General features: G+C 33.3%; 1 protein-coding gene and 1 long non-coding RNA gene across 4 annotated transcripts in view; one reads left to right on the top strand and one right to left on the bottom strand.

The window, feature by feature from the left end:
- SEMA3A (semaphorin 3A) overlaps nucleotides 1-15,535 on the bottom strand; it is a 322,510-nt gene that overhangs the window by 109,436 nt on the left and 197,539 nt on the right. The window lies entirely within an intron of this gene.
- The window catches only part of LOC131829319 (uncharacterized), a 66,303-nt gene that overhangs the window by 48,278 nt on the left and 2,490 nt on the right, over nucleotides 1-15,535 (top strand). For both annotated transcript variants that reach the window (XR_009352821.1, XR_009352822.1), the window contains exon 2: nucleotides 14,867-14,964. This is a non-coding gene — a long non-coding RNA (uncharacterized LOC131829319). The remainder of the gene's footprint in view (nucleotides 1-14,866; nucleotides 14,965-15,535) is intronic.

The raw sequence follows: 15,535 nt of genomic DNA on the forward strand, positions 1-15,535 counted from the left end.
AGGCAAAGGTTATAATACAATTAGTTTTGAGTTCAAGCTCATACCTGTATGAATCCATTATTACTTCTAACTCACAAAAAATTTCAGCCTAAAATCTGCACATGGATAGAAAAACTAAATTTTGAGTTTGTGGCATTACTAAAACATTGCAGGTATCATGCTCTCAGAGCAGTACCTACAATAGTACATAGTCAAATGTTGTCCAAATTTTTCAGGATCATTTAAATAACATATAATGTGAATTGCTAGAGCCATTCATTACTGTGCCATCTAAGTTATAATAAAAAATAGTTTCTATCCTCAAAATCTGATATTAGAATTGAACAGCTGGATATTTCTCTTCATAGAAATACAAAAAATATTTTTAAAAAACACAGATTGTCAAAATGCAAAGGAGGTCCAAATTTGATTGAAAACTGATCACTAATCAGATAATTAGATAAACTAATTTCTGATAAATAATATTTTCTATCTTTAAATTTATATTAAAGGACAATAAATTATGAGCTACTTACAAGAATTTGTAATATATATTTACTAATATCGGTTAACAGTTAAATACAAATACAATTAACTAAATAATAATTTGAGACCATATATCTTTAAAAATATGACTAATTTTTTAAAATTGCATATAATAAATGTAAATAAAACCAAAATGATAACTAACTCAAATAAAGGATAAGTAGGGCTTTTAGGTAGTTTAGATTTATTAATATTACTATTTGACATAGTCCATCAAAATTAATAAAATCGCTAAAGTTCAGAGAGAATGAGTAATTATTCAGTATCTCTTAGAATCTCCAGCAAATAATCCTGCCTCTTTCCATGGTAACCTTTGTGGATTACTATTACAACATGTATTCCTAAATCCACAGCTAATTCTATAAAGGCATTATTCTTTATACAATACAAGCTACATCTCAAGTGCCATTATAATTACGTTTAGTTTTGTTGACCGGCTTCAAGTCCAGATTTCTGCTTGGCTGGCCATCAGTGATCATACAAGTGGTGGGTGTGTGGCAGGCTCAGAAGCACCAACCATGTCAATGAAACTTCAGCTGTTGTATGTTCATTAGCTTGATTTTTGAGTCTCGTTTAGTTTTGTAAAATTACTTATGGTTTTGCTACAGTTCTCTTATTTTTTACCTCTTTCAGATCTCTAAGTGTTAATGATTTTCATAATAATGCTGTAAAAAATCAATTGTAAAAACCAGAAAAATGACTGTGGCTGTTTTTTCCAAATAGTCTTCAAAATTACTGCTTATTTTTTGAGTAAGTGACTAAATAATAATCAACTAAAATGATACATACACTTTATGTGAAAGCAATTTTAAAATTAGGATACTGAAATAACATAGCAGGGAAATCAGGTCTAACTAATGAATTGCAATTCTGTACATGTTGCTTTATAAATTTTCATTCAAAAACATTTGAAAACAAGAAGATCAATCAGCTCTCTGCATAGGTGGATTTAGAATTGAGAACAAATGTATAAAAAGGTAGGCAAAACTGCTTATGACATGCTGTGATTATTCCAATTTCCCATAAATCATAAAATAATCCCCTATACTCATTCTGTTTAGAAGGTCTCATAACTTAGTTGAAATAATAAGGATGGGGGGTAAAATTCATTTAGATTACTAAATGGTTAGCAATATAAATGTTGTTGCTCTATGTGGTATTACAAAAAGTTTTCCCCAAATAGGCAAAACAAACACTTTCTTTGGAAAGCTACTTAATGTTGTGGTCTTAAAAGAAAAAAAAAAAAAAAGGAATTCAAGCTTAGTCTCCTTTTATTTAACTTCTTGTACGCAGATACGGTATGTATTAGAAATCTAGCTCCCTCCACTTGAAGACACTCAAATTTTGCTAACGTCAATGCAGTACACATAAGGCAAAATTAAAAATCGGGCAGCTCTCTAGTAGATTAATAAAAAGGCACAACATCTACTTCCCTCAAATATCCTAATGTGTAAGTCAAAATTTCTGAACATGAGCACAATAAGTAAGGATCTGTTCTCAACAGTCAGTGAATTATTTTTTATTTTTTTGTAGTTTCATTTAAATTCGGTAGTTAGCATACAGTGTACCATTAGTTTTAAGTGTAGAATTTAGTGATTCATCACTTAACATATAAGTGAATTATTTCTGTCTTTATAGATATATACTGTCCGATGTTCTGAAAACTGACTTGTAAGCTGTTATTCACAGTCATTATACATCGTCAAGGATAATGCCATCAGGAAAAGTAAAGTTACAGTATGTTGAAACCTGAAAATGCCTATGTAATATGATGCCTGACAATGTGGGATTCTCAAGGGATATTAAGAATAAAGGATAAGGATATGCCGGGATTAGCAAGGGAGGATGCTCCATTTGGAATGAGATATGTTTTGGCTAACTGCATCAATGGACTGTATTTGAGTTTAGGAGGAGCAAAGGGAGGATGAGAGGGGGTGTTGTAGGAAATGAGAACATATATGTAGGAGGATATCGTATTACACAGAGCTTTGGACCTCACCATAAAATCTCAGACACTGTTCTGGGGGGAAAAAGTAACTGGTGGGCTGGGATGAAGACAGTGAGTAGATACAGATGGAAATTAAAAACGGCCGCAAAATCAAGAAAGGAGAAAATATGATAGGAACGAAGTTGAGGAATATCTTGAATCGTGTGCCAAAGTTATGAACGACAGAACAACTGGATGTTGTGTGATTCTGAAATCTTTTTGCAGATAAAAGTAATATTTAACAGAGGACAAACTGACAAAACATGGAAGACATGTGTTGAACTATTAATGTGATAAAATTAAGTTTATCTCCAGCACAATGTTGTATTCTTAATTTTTGTATCTTTTTACCTTTTGAAAAATAAATCATTGCTCTCTTTTAATATTTCTGTATCCCCCTTGAACTTGTGAAAACAAAGGAGGCAAAATGGAAAAGATGCATATGAATGCAGGATCAGGAAGATGTGGCTGGTTGTTAGTTGGAAGCTTGGAAGCGTCTAGTGTTTTGGAACAGAGAAATACAATGGAACCTCAAATGTATGGTTAACCTAGACTGCCTGCCTTCTATGTAATTTTTGTTCCATTTTTGTCATTGTTTGGCACAGTGTAATTCCTTCAATTTCCAAAGACAGGTGCCATGCAGGATCAGGGAAGAGGAGGGAGCAATGCTGTTTTTCCTATCCCTGTTGCTATTATAAATTCTCTGTAGGTGACCTGTGGGATTCCTTCACAGAACCAGAGGGTGAACATCAATGGTGTTTCAATGGTGTAAAGCCTGCTGCTGGTGCTGGAGCACTACTAGCACTCTTCCTTCCACCAGTTCTCTCTCTGGTACCAGGATTAAATCACGGCAGCCTCACAGGAAGATGCTAGGCCCTGTGCTGGGCACTTCCACAGTCTGTGGAATTAGAGCACCTGGCTTTGAGTTCAGGCTCTGCTGCTTTGTAGTTGTGTCTCTCTGACTTTCACTTCCCTAAGGCTGTTGTCTCATATGTGATAATAACACAGAAACTCTGCTATTACATTTATTGTTATTTTCATATATTTATATTCCTCATAAACGTGCTATGCAGTAGAGATTATTTTATTCACGTGAAAGTTAAGGACATTGCTTATGCTCCAAGGGGTACAACTAATAATTAACAGAACTGGAATTTGCAAAATTATATGCATGGCCAAGGTATTATAACAGAAGATAATAGGTTTAAGGTTGTTGCTACATGAAACATTATGATTTTTAAAATCCACAGAAAAAAAAAAAAAAAAAAAAAAGATATGGTTTGTATGCTGAGAAAACACTCTGGGAACAAGGAACCATTATTTCTAATCTTGCTCTACCACAAGTTGTCTTAACTTGTTTCTTCATATGTTCAAAATGATAACCAGGGGTCTGGGGAGCAAATGATAGACCTGAGAAACAAAGATAAGTCTTGGGTTTTTTCTTAGGATTAACTGGGAAATATATTTTAAAGACAAAGATAAATTTAGCCAGTTGCCCAATTTGCTTTTCCTGCTGACCTAGACTCTCTTGAATTATATTCTTTTCACAGCCAAATTTCACATATAACTCATTTTATACTTACCCCTTTTCCTCAATTATTCCTTCCACATTATCACTTTTTTTTTTTCCCTGAATTCCATTCCCATTCTTTCACTTGAAGGGCCATATTAGTAAACACCAACAACTTTCTTGTTTTAACTCCCCTGGGGTTTTCCCAAGGTTTTTGTTTTGTTTTGTTTTGTTTTTTGGTCATTTCTGTCGTTCCTTGGTATTTTCATTGAACATGGAAATTCTGAGTACCTATTTTAAGGGATGATTTTCTGCTTTGAACACTCTGTGTATGTTCCAACCTATCACCATTTCCTGTTTCTTCATCACTTCTCCCCCTGCTTCACCGAAAGTGTTTTTGTTAAGGCGAAGTCTTGGGCTTTCTTGCATTTTATTTCTCCTTAACTATTACTCAGGACTTCATATCATGACTTCCTTGTTCACACTTCTTTTCTCTTTCCGCTCAGTACTTGCCTAAGTGACACGCTGCTTGGATGTCTCTTCTAAACTATAACGTCCACACAGTGCAAACCAAGCACTTTTCTTAGGACTAGGATCCTATAATCAAGTTAATTCTCCTAATTATGCTCCAAATCTTAACACTGAAATCCTCATTATTTCTCACACATGTTCAAATCCCAGAACATACCCTTGGCTTATCAGTTTCATTTGTTCTTTATTATCTATCAATTATCGAATCTATCTTTATCCTTCTACCAAAGAAGCTCTTATATTTCTTTTCTTCTACATTCACCATTCAAATACGGCTGTGATTATATCTACCCCAAATTCTGCTTTGCTTTCTACAGTACTTCTTTGATGCTCTATCTCACTTTATCACATACTCCACCAGCAATTTAAAATTCTATAAAACCTGCTTTTATCATATTAACTTCCTAGTCAACAATTCAGAACTCAACAATACAGAAAAGTTTTCAGAAATAACTAAAAAATAGTTTATTGCTGTTTTATTGTTATGCTGTTATTACTATCCTCTTGAAACACTTCCCAAACACTTCATTCCCATCAACTTCTGTTCTCTGAAAGCCAACTCCATTATTACATTCTTTTACTATCGCTGGAATTCCTCTGATTTTGCATTACTCCTTTGTGCGTTACAGTGTTAACCCATTTGTGGAAATGATGTTATTCTTAACTCCTTTGGAACAAGCTTAAATACTCTTAGGCAAAACTGGATATTCCCAAATTGGGGTTTCTGTGGTACTTTCTATGTAACTATATTGTAACTGTGCATTGCTTTATGTTACATATGATTTCTTCCCCAAATGCCCAGGTAGCTTTGGGAGCAGTAAAGGCCACACCAATGTTGATATCATCATAAAATGAGCACAAAAAAGTATTTGTTGAAAATGTTTGTTAACTTAGATTTATGTCTCTAAGTAGAATTCTAAGTTACTTAAGGCAAGATTTCATTTGCAGTTCAATTTTATTCACAATAATCATAATACAGCATAAATGGTACTCTGTATTGTACGTTGATTGATTATAAAGACATATTTTAGATTTTAAAGACAGCAGAATATTTTAATATTCTTTGACTATAAAATTTGGCATATTTTAAAAAATGGTATGCAATGCATGATCCTATTTATTTTTCTCAACCTAGTATCCAAAAAAGTGAAAATCACTATAATATGAAATATTATTTTGAGAATTCAAAAATAAATTAGACATAATCATCCCTTGGTTATTGAGAAGTCTTTTTGTTGCTGTGAATGTTCTTTCATGCTACAATTTTTTTCAAAATTTGAAACAATGGAAAGGGGTTTTTGAAATTATTTGCTTGACTTTTTTTGAGTTTATTCTAAGAATAAAATCATCAAAGTAATAATTCTCCTAAGACTGAAGGATGAGTCAATTTAGAGCTATCTGGGAAAAAATGCCATTTAGTGAAAAATTATATGTAAACACTCATCTCAAGCACTACTTTGCAGCATGTTTTCAGAGCATTGTTAAACACTTCTCCTTAAATAGGAACAGAAATCTTAAGACCTTAGTTTAGCTCAGTTTGGGATTCCACTTGCAGGTCTGTATTACATATATTACCATTAGTATAACTGGTACAAATTTTGCCATTTTTAAAAAATAAATCAAATCCTTACTGATAGTCAATTCAACAAGAGTATTTTTAACTCTGTAGGTACAAATCTACAAAAGCTTGTCAACTATTAATATTTTAATAATGACCATACTGCAAATATGTTTCACATATAAAACAGAAAAAGTTAAAAAATTACCGATTTTAACGCAATTGTGGTTTTGAAGAAAGACATGTAAAAGTGTAACCTTCAGGTACTTGACTAAAATGATAGATGGGGCACCTGGGTGGCTCAGTGGGTTAGACCTCTGCCTTCGGCTCAGGTCATGATCTCAGGGTCTTGGGATCAAGTCCCGCATCGGGCTCTCTGCTCAGCGGGGAGCCTGCTTCCTCCCTCTCTCTCTCTCTCTCTGCCTGCCTCTCTGCCTACTTGTGATCTCTCTCTGTCAAATAAATAAATAAAATCTTTAAAAAATAAAATAAAATAAAATAAAATAAAATAAAATGAGAGGTATCTAAATCACATAAAGTTTTATTATTATTTCAAATTACCAAAATATCTAATAAAAATATACACATTCCTGGGGCGCCTGGGTGGCTCAGTGGTTGGGCTGCTGCCTTCGGCTCGGGTCATGATCTCAGGGTCCTGGGATCGAGCCCCACATCGGGCTCTCTGCTCTGCAGGAAGCCTGCTTCCCACTTTCTCTCTGTCTCTGCCTGCCTCTCTGCCTACTTGTGATCTCTGTCTGTCAAATAAATAAATAAAATCTTAAAAAAATATATATATATACACATTCCTTCAAAGTGGTTATTACCATTTCTTATGGTAAATTTTTTACAAGCCTCATTTTACAAATTCAGTGTTTCTTTTATAATTATGCAGCTCTAAAGAATGATGTGTGTATATATATTTATCTATATAGGTTGTATATAAATATATGTACATAAAACTATTTTATATATATGTGTATATGTGTGTGTGTGTGTATATATACACACATGCACATACAAACAACTTACAGTTTAAGTATACTACATATTAATTTAAACAGATTTATTAACTGGAAAGGATATCTTTTGTGTTATGAAACTCAGTTTTAAAGGTTATGATATACATAGATGAGGCAAAATTGATTTTTAATTTGAATTATCTAACAGATACATAGGAACCAAACAAGTAAGACATGACAATATATCTGAAAATCTCATTATTACTATATTATGAAAGATTTGAAGTTAGGTCTGTCCTATAATAGAAAATAAAGAAATTGTGCTTGTGACTATTTGAAAGATTTGAAGTTTGATTCCATGTATTCTCTGAGTAATAAAATAATACAAATATTACAAAAGATCCTTTTTATTTTTTTTTAATTCCACTGGAGGTGTAAGTGCCTATAGTCCTTGCTAAGAACTTTTTAAGTAAAACCATGGAAGTTCAGGTACAAAGTTAGGGTATCTGTCAGGAAAAAAATCAACATGTACGTTTAATAAAAATGTAGGAATTTGAGAGAGTGTTAATGGCTGCTGAATCATGAGATGCCTCCCTTTTCATTTCTGAAAATGTATTACTTAATGTTTGTTCCTTAAACAATAGGTAAGTAACACAGTATTTGCAGATAGTTTGCCTAAGTATGTGCCGGAAGAGTCTACCACATGGCAATGGCAAGTTTTCTCTGCAAGGAGAAAAGTTTCAATCCAAATGCAAGGAACAGGAAACATACAACACAGAGTTGAACAAATGTAAAATGGCATTTAAGTTTAAACCTAGAAGCAAAGAAAATAAATCAAAGCGGAACAAATATTATTTAAGTTGTTTTTTTGTTTTAAGATTTTATTTATTTATTTGACAGAGAGATCACAAGTAGACAGAGAGGCAGGTAGGGGGTAGGGGAGAAGCAGGTTCCCTGCCAAGCAAAGAGCATGACGTGGGGCTCGATCCCAAAACTCTGGGATCATGACCTGAGCCAAAGGCACGAAGGCAGAGGCTTTACCCCACTGAGGCACCCAAGGTTTTTTGTTTTTGTTTTTTTTTTAATTAAAAACAAGAACATTTAAAATTGGTACTTTTAAAGTTATAACTATGCTGACACTGGTGGTTATTCCCTTGCCCAAATTAATAAATATTATCCAGTATCTAACATGTGTCCGATGGCTTGCTGTAGAAGTGTATATTGATAAAAAGAATATGCTCTTACACAAAATATTCTTATTTCATATCTAATCAGAAGAGAAAAACTCCAAACTAAAACCATAAACCTTATCATCTTTGGTGCTGGGGAGAAGATGTGGGTAAGAATCAGAATGAGGAGTATTTAGTGTCACAATTCAGAATCTATTTAGCAGAGTGCTTTACTAGGTTAAAAACATCCAAGCACAGTATTTCTTTGAGGTGAAATGATACAATTAACTCTTCTACTAGCTAACATTGTGGTTAATCCAAAGTGGTTTCTAAAAACTCAGTCAGGCTTAGGAAAAACTGCTTTACTCCAACTCCCGTGTTTCAGGCAGTATCTTCAAACTTTTCTCACAACGAATATCTACAAATGTATTCCCTTTTAATAACTCATAAGGAAAGAGTTTACTTCAGTAGTTTTTAGTCAAAAACATGCAGTGATTTTGATTATGATGCTCTTTTTCTAACATGCCAAGTATCACAGAACTCGGAGATGCTTTATCTAGAATATAAATCAGTAAGTTATATACAAAATTAAATGCCATACTATTACAATGTCCTATTTCTTCCCAATCATGGACACGAAGGTGGCATTTTTACATAACTCTGTATATTCCGCTAAATTCTAAAGTCTGAATTCTAGTTAATCTGTGGTCTGTTCTCTCTGAGAGTATTAGTGAACTAATGTTTCATACATGCCAAATACACGCTGGTCAGAGTGGGGAAAAGGCATTTAAGGAGACTTGAGAGAAACCTGCTCCTTGTCAAACTGCTCAACCTCTGAAATACCTGATTGTTAAGCAGGTTGTATCATCTCCTGCCAATTAAATCCTGATGAGGGAAGATGAAAGGCAATTCTTTTACCCAAGTCAAATCTGCCTTTATCCTCACAGAGCTTTAATTCGAAACTCAAAGAGCGGTGCATACTTTTCTCCTAAGGCTACCTTCAGTTATTATCTTTGTAGTGTGTACATATTTCTGTCTTTGCCTTCTACTTGTCTCCTTGCCCTCTCAACTTAAAACTCCCACTTCCCTACCCTGTCAAGGAGAAAAGCTGCTGCTGAACATCACATTGTTTATTATATTTATTGCTTCCTGTGTATTTGTCTCCAAGAGTGAAATGTAGACTTTAACACAGATGTTATGTTGTAAGTGAAAGCAACCAAAGAATCATTAAGTGTCGATATTCAAAGAACTGAAGTACAAGGAATTTCTACTCATTTTGAACAAAGGGCCCAAAATAGAAATTAAAAGACAAATTTCTATTGTTGTTGCTACTATTATTGCGTAACAAATTCCATCATTAGCCCTACCTGTTTTACCAAAGTGGAATTTGATGTGTTTTTCTTCACTCTTTCCTTCCCTTTCTCCTTCCTTCCTTCCCTTTTTGACTCCCCTTGCTTCTTCTGATCCCTCCTTTAAGTTTGACCATGTATATCCTCCAACTACCTCTTTCTTGAATTGCTAATAAAAGGCTCTAACAGCAGAATAACTTTCAATTGTAGATCTGTGTAAATGTTATTGTGGAAGATTTTTTAAAGATTTATTTATGTATTTGAGAGAGCATGGGAGAGAAACTCCAGCAGACTCCCTGCTGAGCGGGAAACCGGAGAAGAGGATGTGAACTGAAACCAAGGGTCTGGCGCTTAACTAACTGTACCACCTCAGTGTCCCCCCGCTAATGTGAAAATTTTAATTAAAACTGTCCTCTACTAAGGACTTAGGCATATGAGGAATAAAACAATTATACCCATCCAAAAAATCAAAAGTATAAAATTTCAGCATAGTTTATGCTAATGAGTATGGATTATTCCTAACATAAAGGTGGTAATATATGTCAAAATGTATAAAATGACTTCTACTGAAATATGGAGTACACAAGAATTTTTTTTAAAGAGATTATTTGGTGTTATTCAAGGGTTCCTACTAGCTGAGGATTTTTATTTCTCATTCTAATTTATACCCTGTGGCTTTTTGCCCAGGAAAAATACAAGAATATGAAACTCTTGAGAGATAAAGAAATGATACATCGCAGTTTAGAGTTTATGATGTGAATCCTACCTGCAAATACATATCCTATTTCAGACAAATTCTCTAATCCCTATTACAGATTTACTATAATATATGTATCTACTTACCTGTCTGCCTCCTCACTTGTGCTGCTAATATATAGTATTATCTACAATATAAAAGATGGGAGATAAACTAAGGAAGTAATGCTTGAGTTGAGATCAGAAGGATCAGACAGATTTATTAAAGTAAGTATCAGGGGAAAGATCCATCCAGGAAATAGAAACAATAAGCACAAAGACCTAGAAGGAGAGAGACTGGGAATGTAAAATAACTGAAAGAAAAACAGAAACTCCAGAGTGTCAGGAGGGGTCAGGGGAGAGTGGTCAAATAAGCGGGTTAGAAGGACCTAGACCAAAGAGCAGATTTCTCTAACCGCTAGGATTAAAAGAAAGCAAGAAAATGTCTTAGAAAGCTACCATTTGCTTTCTAAGAAGCCCACTCTGGCTTCAGTGTGGAAACCTGATTGGACAGGCCAAGTGGTAGAAGTGAGGAAGAAGTGAGTTAAAAGTGTTATTTCATCAAGGGAAACTATGTATCACGGTAAACTTTACATCTCTGGTCTAATGTCAACTAGAAAAGCCGACATAGTTTAGTATACACAGGCATGACCTGTAAGGGGCAAACATCTTTTTGGGGATGCTTGGGTGGCTCAGTTGGTTAAGCATATGCCTTTAGCTCAGGTCATGATCCCCGGGTCCTGGGATAGAGGCCTGCGTCAGACTCCTTTGGAATTTGCTTCTCCTTCTCCCTCTGCCTATGGCTCTTCCTACTTGTCCTCTCACTCTCTCTGTCAAGTAAATAAATAAAATCTTCAAAAAAGATTTTTTTCTTGTCCTAAATACTTTCTCATTATATCTATGATTATGATTTCTTGCCATTTTTTTGCCCACAATTCATTTTCAATAGTTATTGTTACTATTTTTTTAAGAGTTTATGTCCATCTAAGAGTAAGGATCTAATATTACTTTATCCACTTGTATTCCAGAATGTTCTTAAGCATATATGAGAGAATATCATATACATACATTCCACCCACCAGATACAAGGTTGGTAACACCTGTTGTAGCATCCAAAATCCTTAAAAATACCAAGTTACATCATAGTGGAATCTATACTTAAAACAGCATAATATGTCAATTCTAAAAAGAAAAACCACCTGGAACAACAAAATCTTTTGGGATACAAAAACCCATAAACTTAAAAGTCCCACAAATTTATAAGGTACTGATAAAACGCCTTTGCTTTGGATATTTGTGACAATCATTGAATGATGGACATTGCCAAGGTAAATTCCATTTGTATATAGAACCGATCTGTTTCAAAAAAATCACTTTTTCCACGACAGGCAGTTATTTCCTTATGTTAAATAGAAACCTAAAGCCTGTATTTACAAATGTATGTTAAGGCAATCTAAGTAGACTTATATTTTTTAGGCCTTCACAATTTTGTCTAAGATATTTCCATCCCGATGGATAGAAACACACACATACATATAATATATATTACATATAGTTTTATATATCACATATAGAGATATATTTTATATCACATATAGAGATATACAACATTACATACATATTTCCTATTGATAACAATTATAGAGAACTCACTGTAGGAATTATACATGCTTTAAATATAAATCAAACTGCATTTATTTTAGTTTTTTTTTTCTAAATCCAACTTTATCTCTTTGGATCTTTCGAGGTCTGTGACTATAAATAAACTTGTTTCCGCATTTTATCTTTTTCTTTTCTTATGTTTTATGTCAACACTCAACTAGTCTCCACCCTGTTCATTAAACTTTTTTTTCTAACAGATGTTGCTTTTTCCCCCTTTACCCTTTCATGTTATCCAGGAAAGATCAAAGCATTTAGTCATTCTTGTCTACTGTATGTAGAGGTGTGTGGGTGAAATTTTGCATGATCCCTGTGTTCTGGTTGCCTTCCTAATGTTTTCAATTACTTCCTTTGATATTATTTGATATGTGTTGACTGCTTCAACTAATAGAAATCATCTTAAATCCAGCTACATTTTGAGAATAAAGGGAAATAGTGTCAAGCACTACATCAACGTTCAAATTTTACCTGTTTTGAAGAGGAAATTGACTCATTTTCAATAAGTAAATACTACCTTGTGGAAGAAATCTTAACGATTTTTCTCTGAAATTACAAAGAAAGTAAAAGATAACTATATTTTTAAAAACAATTATCTAAGGTTACTTATTCACATTATTTTAATTTGGAGGGGAAAACCCTCATAAATAGCTTGACATACATGAAAATTTCTTTCATTTTTTTTTTTTTTCACATGATTGGCAGTGAGAGTGAAGGCAATGTAGTGAAATGGAAAGGTGAATTAGCTGTCAGGAGAACTGAGTTTCAGTTCAGCTTTTACCACTAAGTGGCCTTGGGTTTTTGGAATACTACTTAGGCAATCTGAGCTTAAATTTCCCATTATAAAATGAAGGACAGAAATTAGAAGAGGTAGATAGCAACAGTAAGATACAGTATTTTATAGTCATGTATTCTGAGCAAGAATTTTACTGAAATTGTGGTCACAGTTTAATTCTGGATATAAGTTTATTTTCATAATTTTTTTTTTTTTAACTGAGGTACCAGATATTGCTGAGCTTTGTGTTCAGTACGGTATTGGCCTGAAGTGGTTATGTAGACATCAAGTTTTCCAACTTAATTTTTGGTACTAAAATCCTCCAGATCAAAATTTTTCTTAGCAGCATAGCTGAAAAATACTTTTCCATTTCTGTCTTAGGAGATTAGTAAAGTTTCAGAATTTGATGAGTGCAAGGTGGAAATGTAAAGGTGACTAAATTTTTGGTCATTCATACAGCAAACACATCATTTCATTTTAGTTTTCATTTTACTGAACTTGATTTTAATCAAAAGATGGGAATACTGATTGCCTCTGACGCACTTTCTAAACAAGGGTATATCAGTTCACTTCTAGTCATCTGGACATTTGTGTTGTAAAAATGGTTATATTTTGTTTGTCATTTACATAATCTTTTCCCAGTCATTTGTCAGGTAAGTTATTCTTTCCTATTCTAGGAGGAAAAAAAGTTTTTAACATATGTCTAAGAGACTGTGCAACTTTAGGTGTAACTTTAAAAATTCCATATTGCTATTAGCAAAAATTTGATGTAGTGTCAAGGCATTAACTAGAATTGCTAACTAGCATGACATAAGACAAAGAAAAGGTATTCCTTACTGCAAATCTTACATTTGTCACTAAGATTTAGGCCAGCAAAGGGCAAGTAAATGTGGGGCACTAAACATCCATCCTCTCCAGGTTAAGTAATTTAAATATGAGGTAAGACAGCTATTAAATGCCAACAAAATGTAAATCAAAAGAAGAAAAGTTTGCCAGGATGAAAGCACTTAAAAGGAGCTTGAACCCTGGCATGTATACAAAACCCCATTTGCAACATTAGAGAGATTCAGACATTTAGCCTCTGTAGAAAGCTTTGTGATCATCTCAAGTGAGGTAACTTGCTGAAATAGAAGCTAGCTCTGTACTTAATCACTAACCAATTTTCTTAAGTATACATATATATATATATATATATATATATATATACATAATGCATATTAGGTAAGTATTTTTTTTTAGCACAAGAGAAATCTTGAAGTGTGAAAATTTTGAGGACACCAATTTACTGTCATTTCAGTGGCAGCAAAAGTCACAAACACAATGAATCAGTGACAGACCTGTGAATTGATTTTAGATCCCATTAGACTCTCTTTTTAACCACTCAGCAATTCCTGAGATTGCTTTCAGTGACCAGAGATGCAAAATTGAATTAAAATGTCAGACTGAAAAATAAAAATAAAATAAAAATGGAAAGTAGTCATTCTATACAGTTTGATTTCTGACAACATGAAACAATATATTTCCTGCATGTCAATGTACAAATCCCAAAGCTGTACTCTGCGGCACTGATACCAGATTCTACTCCTTATATAGGAACAGATTTAAATTACCAACGTATAATGGCAAAATATGCAGATACCGATAACTGTGTTAAATACAATTTTAAGGCCTACACCATTCAATTTTTTAGGCAATGATTAAAGGATGTCCCTTCATATAAATATACATTTCTCTAAATGCATTTGTTCTAGCTGGAATTTGTAAATACTCTTAAGTACAAAATTAAATTTGAGTAAAAAATGAAGTTTTTTGAATACATTAATATCTTAATATCTTCATAGGCATAAATAGCTTGATAATACCCATTCATATCAAGAAACATGGAATAATGACTGAGAGTCTTCTGTTACTTGATAATTTGTATACAATATAAAATTACATATTTTCTATTTATTAGAGAATCTAGAATTCTAAATATATCAGCATCCAGACTTTTCAACGTTCTTGAAATAGTGCATAATCAAAATATTAACTTAAATGAGTTGCAAAACTCATTTTTTAAAAATATATTTTAGGCATTTTACTTAAAATATACTGCTCTTAATGCTACAGGTTCTGAGTTTCCGTTTTGGGTCAAAAAGAGTTACAACTCTTCCGGATTATAAAACATACTACCACTTGCCTGTGTGTCTAAGTGGAAGCACAAGTAAGTATGTTTTGCTGATCTTTGCTCAATATCTAGATTATATAGAGAATTTGTAGAAACAAAAAGTGTTTCTGTGAGCTACCCTAGCACTTCTTTTACTGAAACATAACTTCCTGATTATATTACTATCATATCCTTTAAAGGACTCCATGAATTTGCTACTGCTATCAAATTTTACCAACTTGACAGGCACTGTCACATTCTTAATGGGAAGAACTTAATGTTTCTTTCGAGAACATTCCTAGTAATGCAAGTTGTAATTCATTTTACTTGAAATTCAGTGTTTTGAGAGTGTTTAGCCCAGAGTATTAACAAACATGTAGTACATGTTATTGACTACATCCAGCTTTCTTTCCTTTTTAAGGCTTAATAATATTCTGTTGTATGTATAGACCACATTATCTTTATCCATTCATCTGTTGATGATACTTAGTTTCTCTATCTTAGCTATTGTGAATAATGCTGAAATGAATCTGAAAGATATTATGCTAAGTAAAGTAAGCCATCACAGAATGACAAATACTCTAGAATTCCAATTAAATGAGGAATTTAAAACAGTCAAAGTCACAGAAACA

The sequence above is a fragment of the Mustela lutreola genome, chromosome 4 (assembly GCF_030435805.1).
Source record: "Mustela lutreola isolate mMusLut2 chromosome 4, mMusLut2.pri, whole genome shotgun sequence".
Classification (NCBI taxonomy): domain Eukaryota; kingdom Metazoa; phylum Chordata; class Mammalia; order Carnivora; family Mustelidae; genus Mustela; species Mustela lutreola.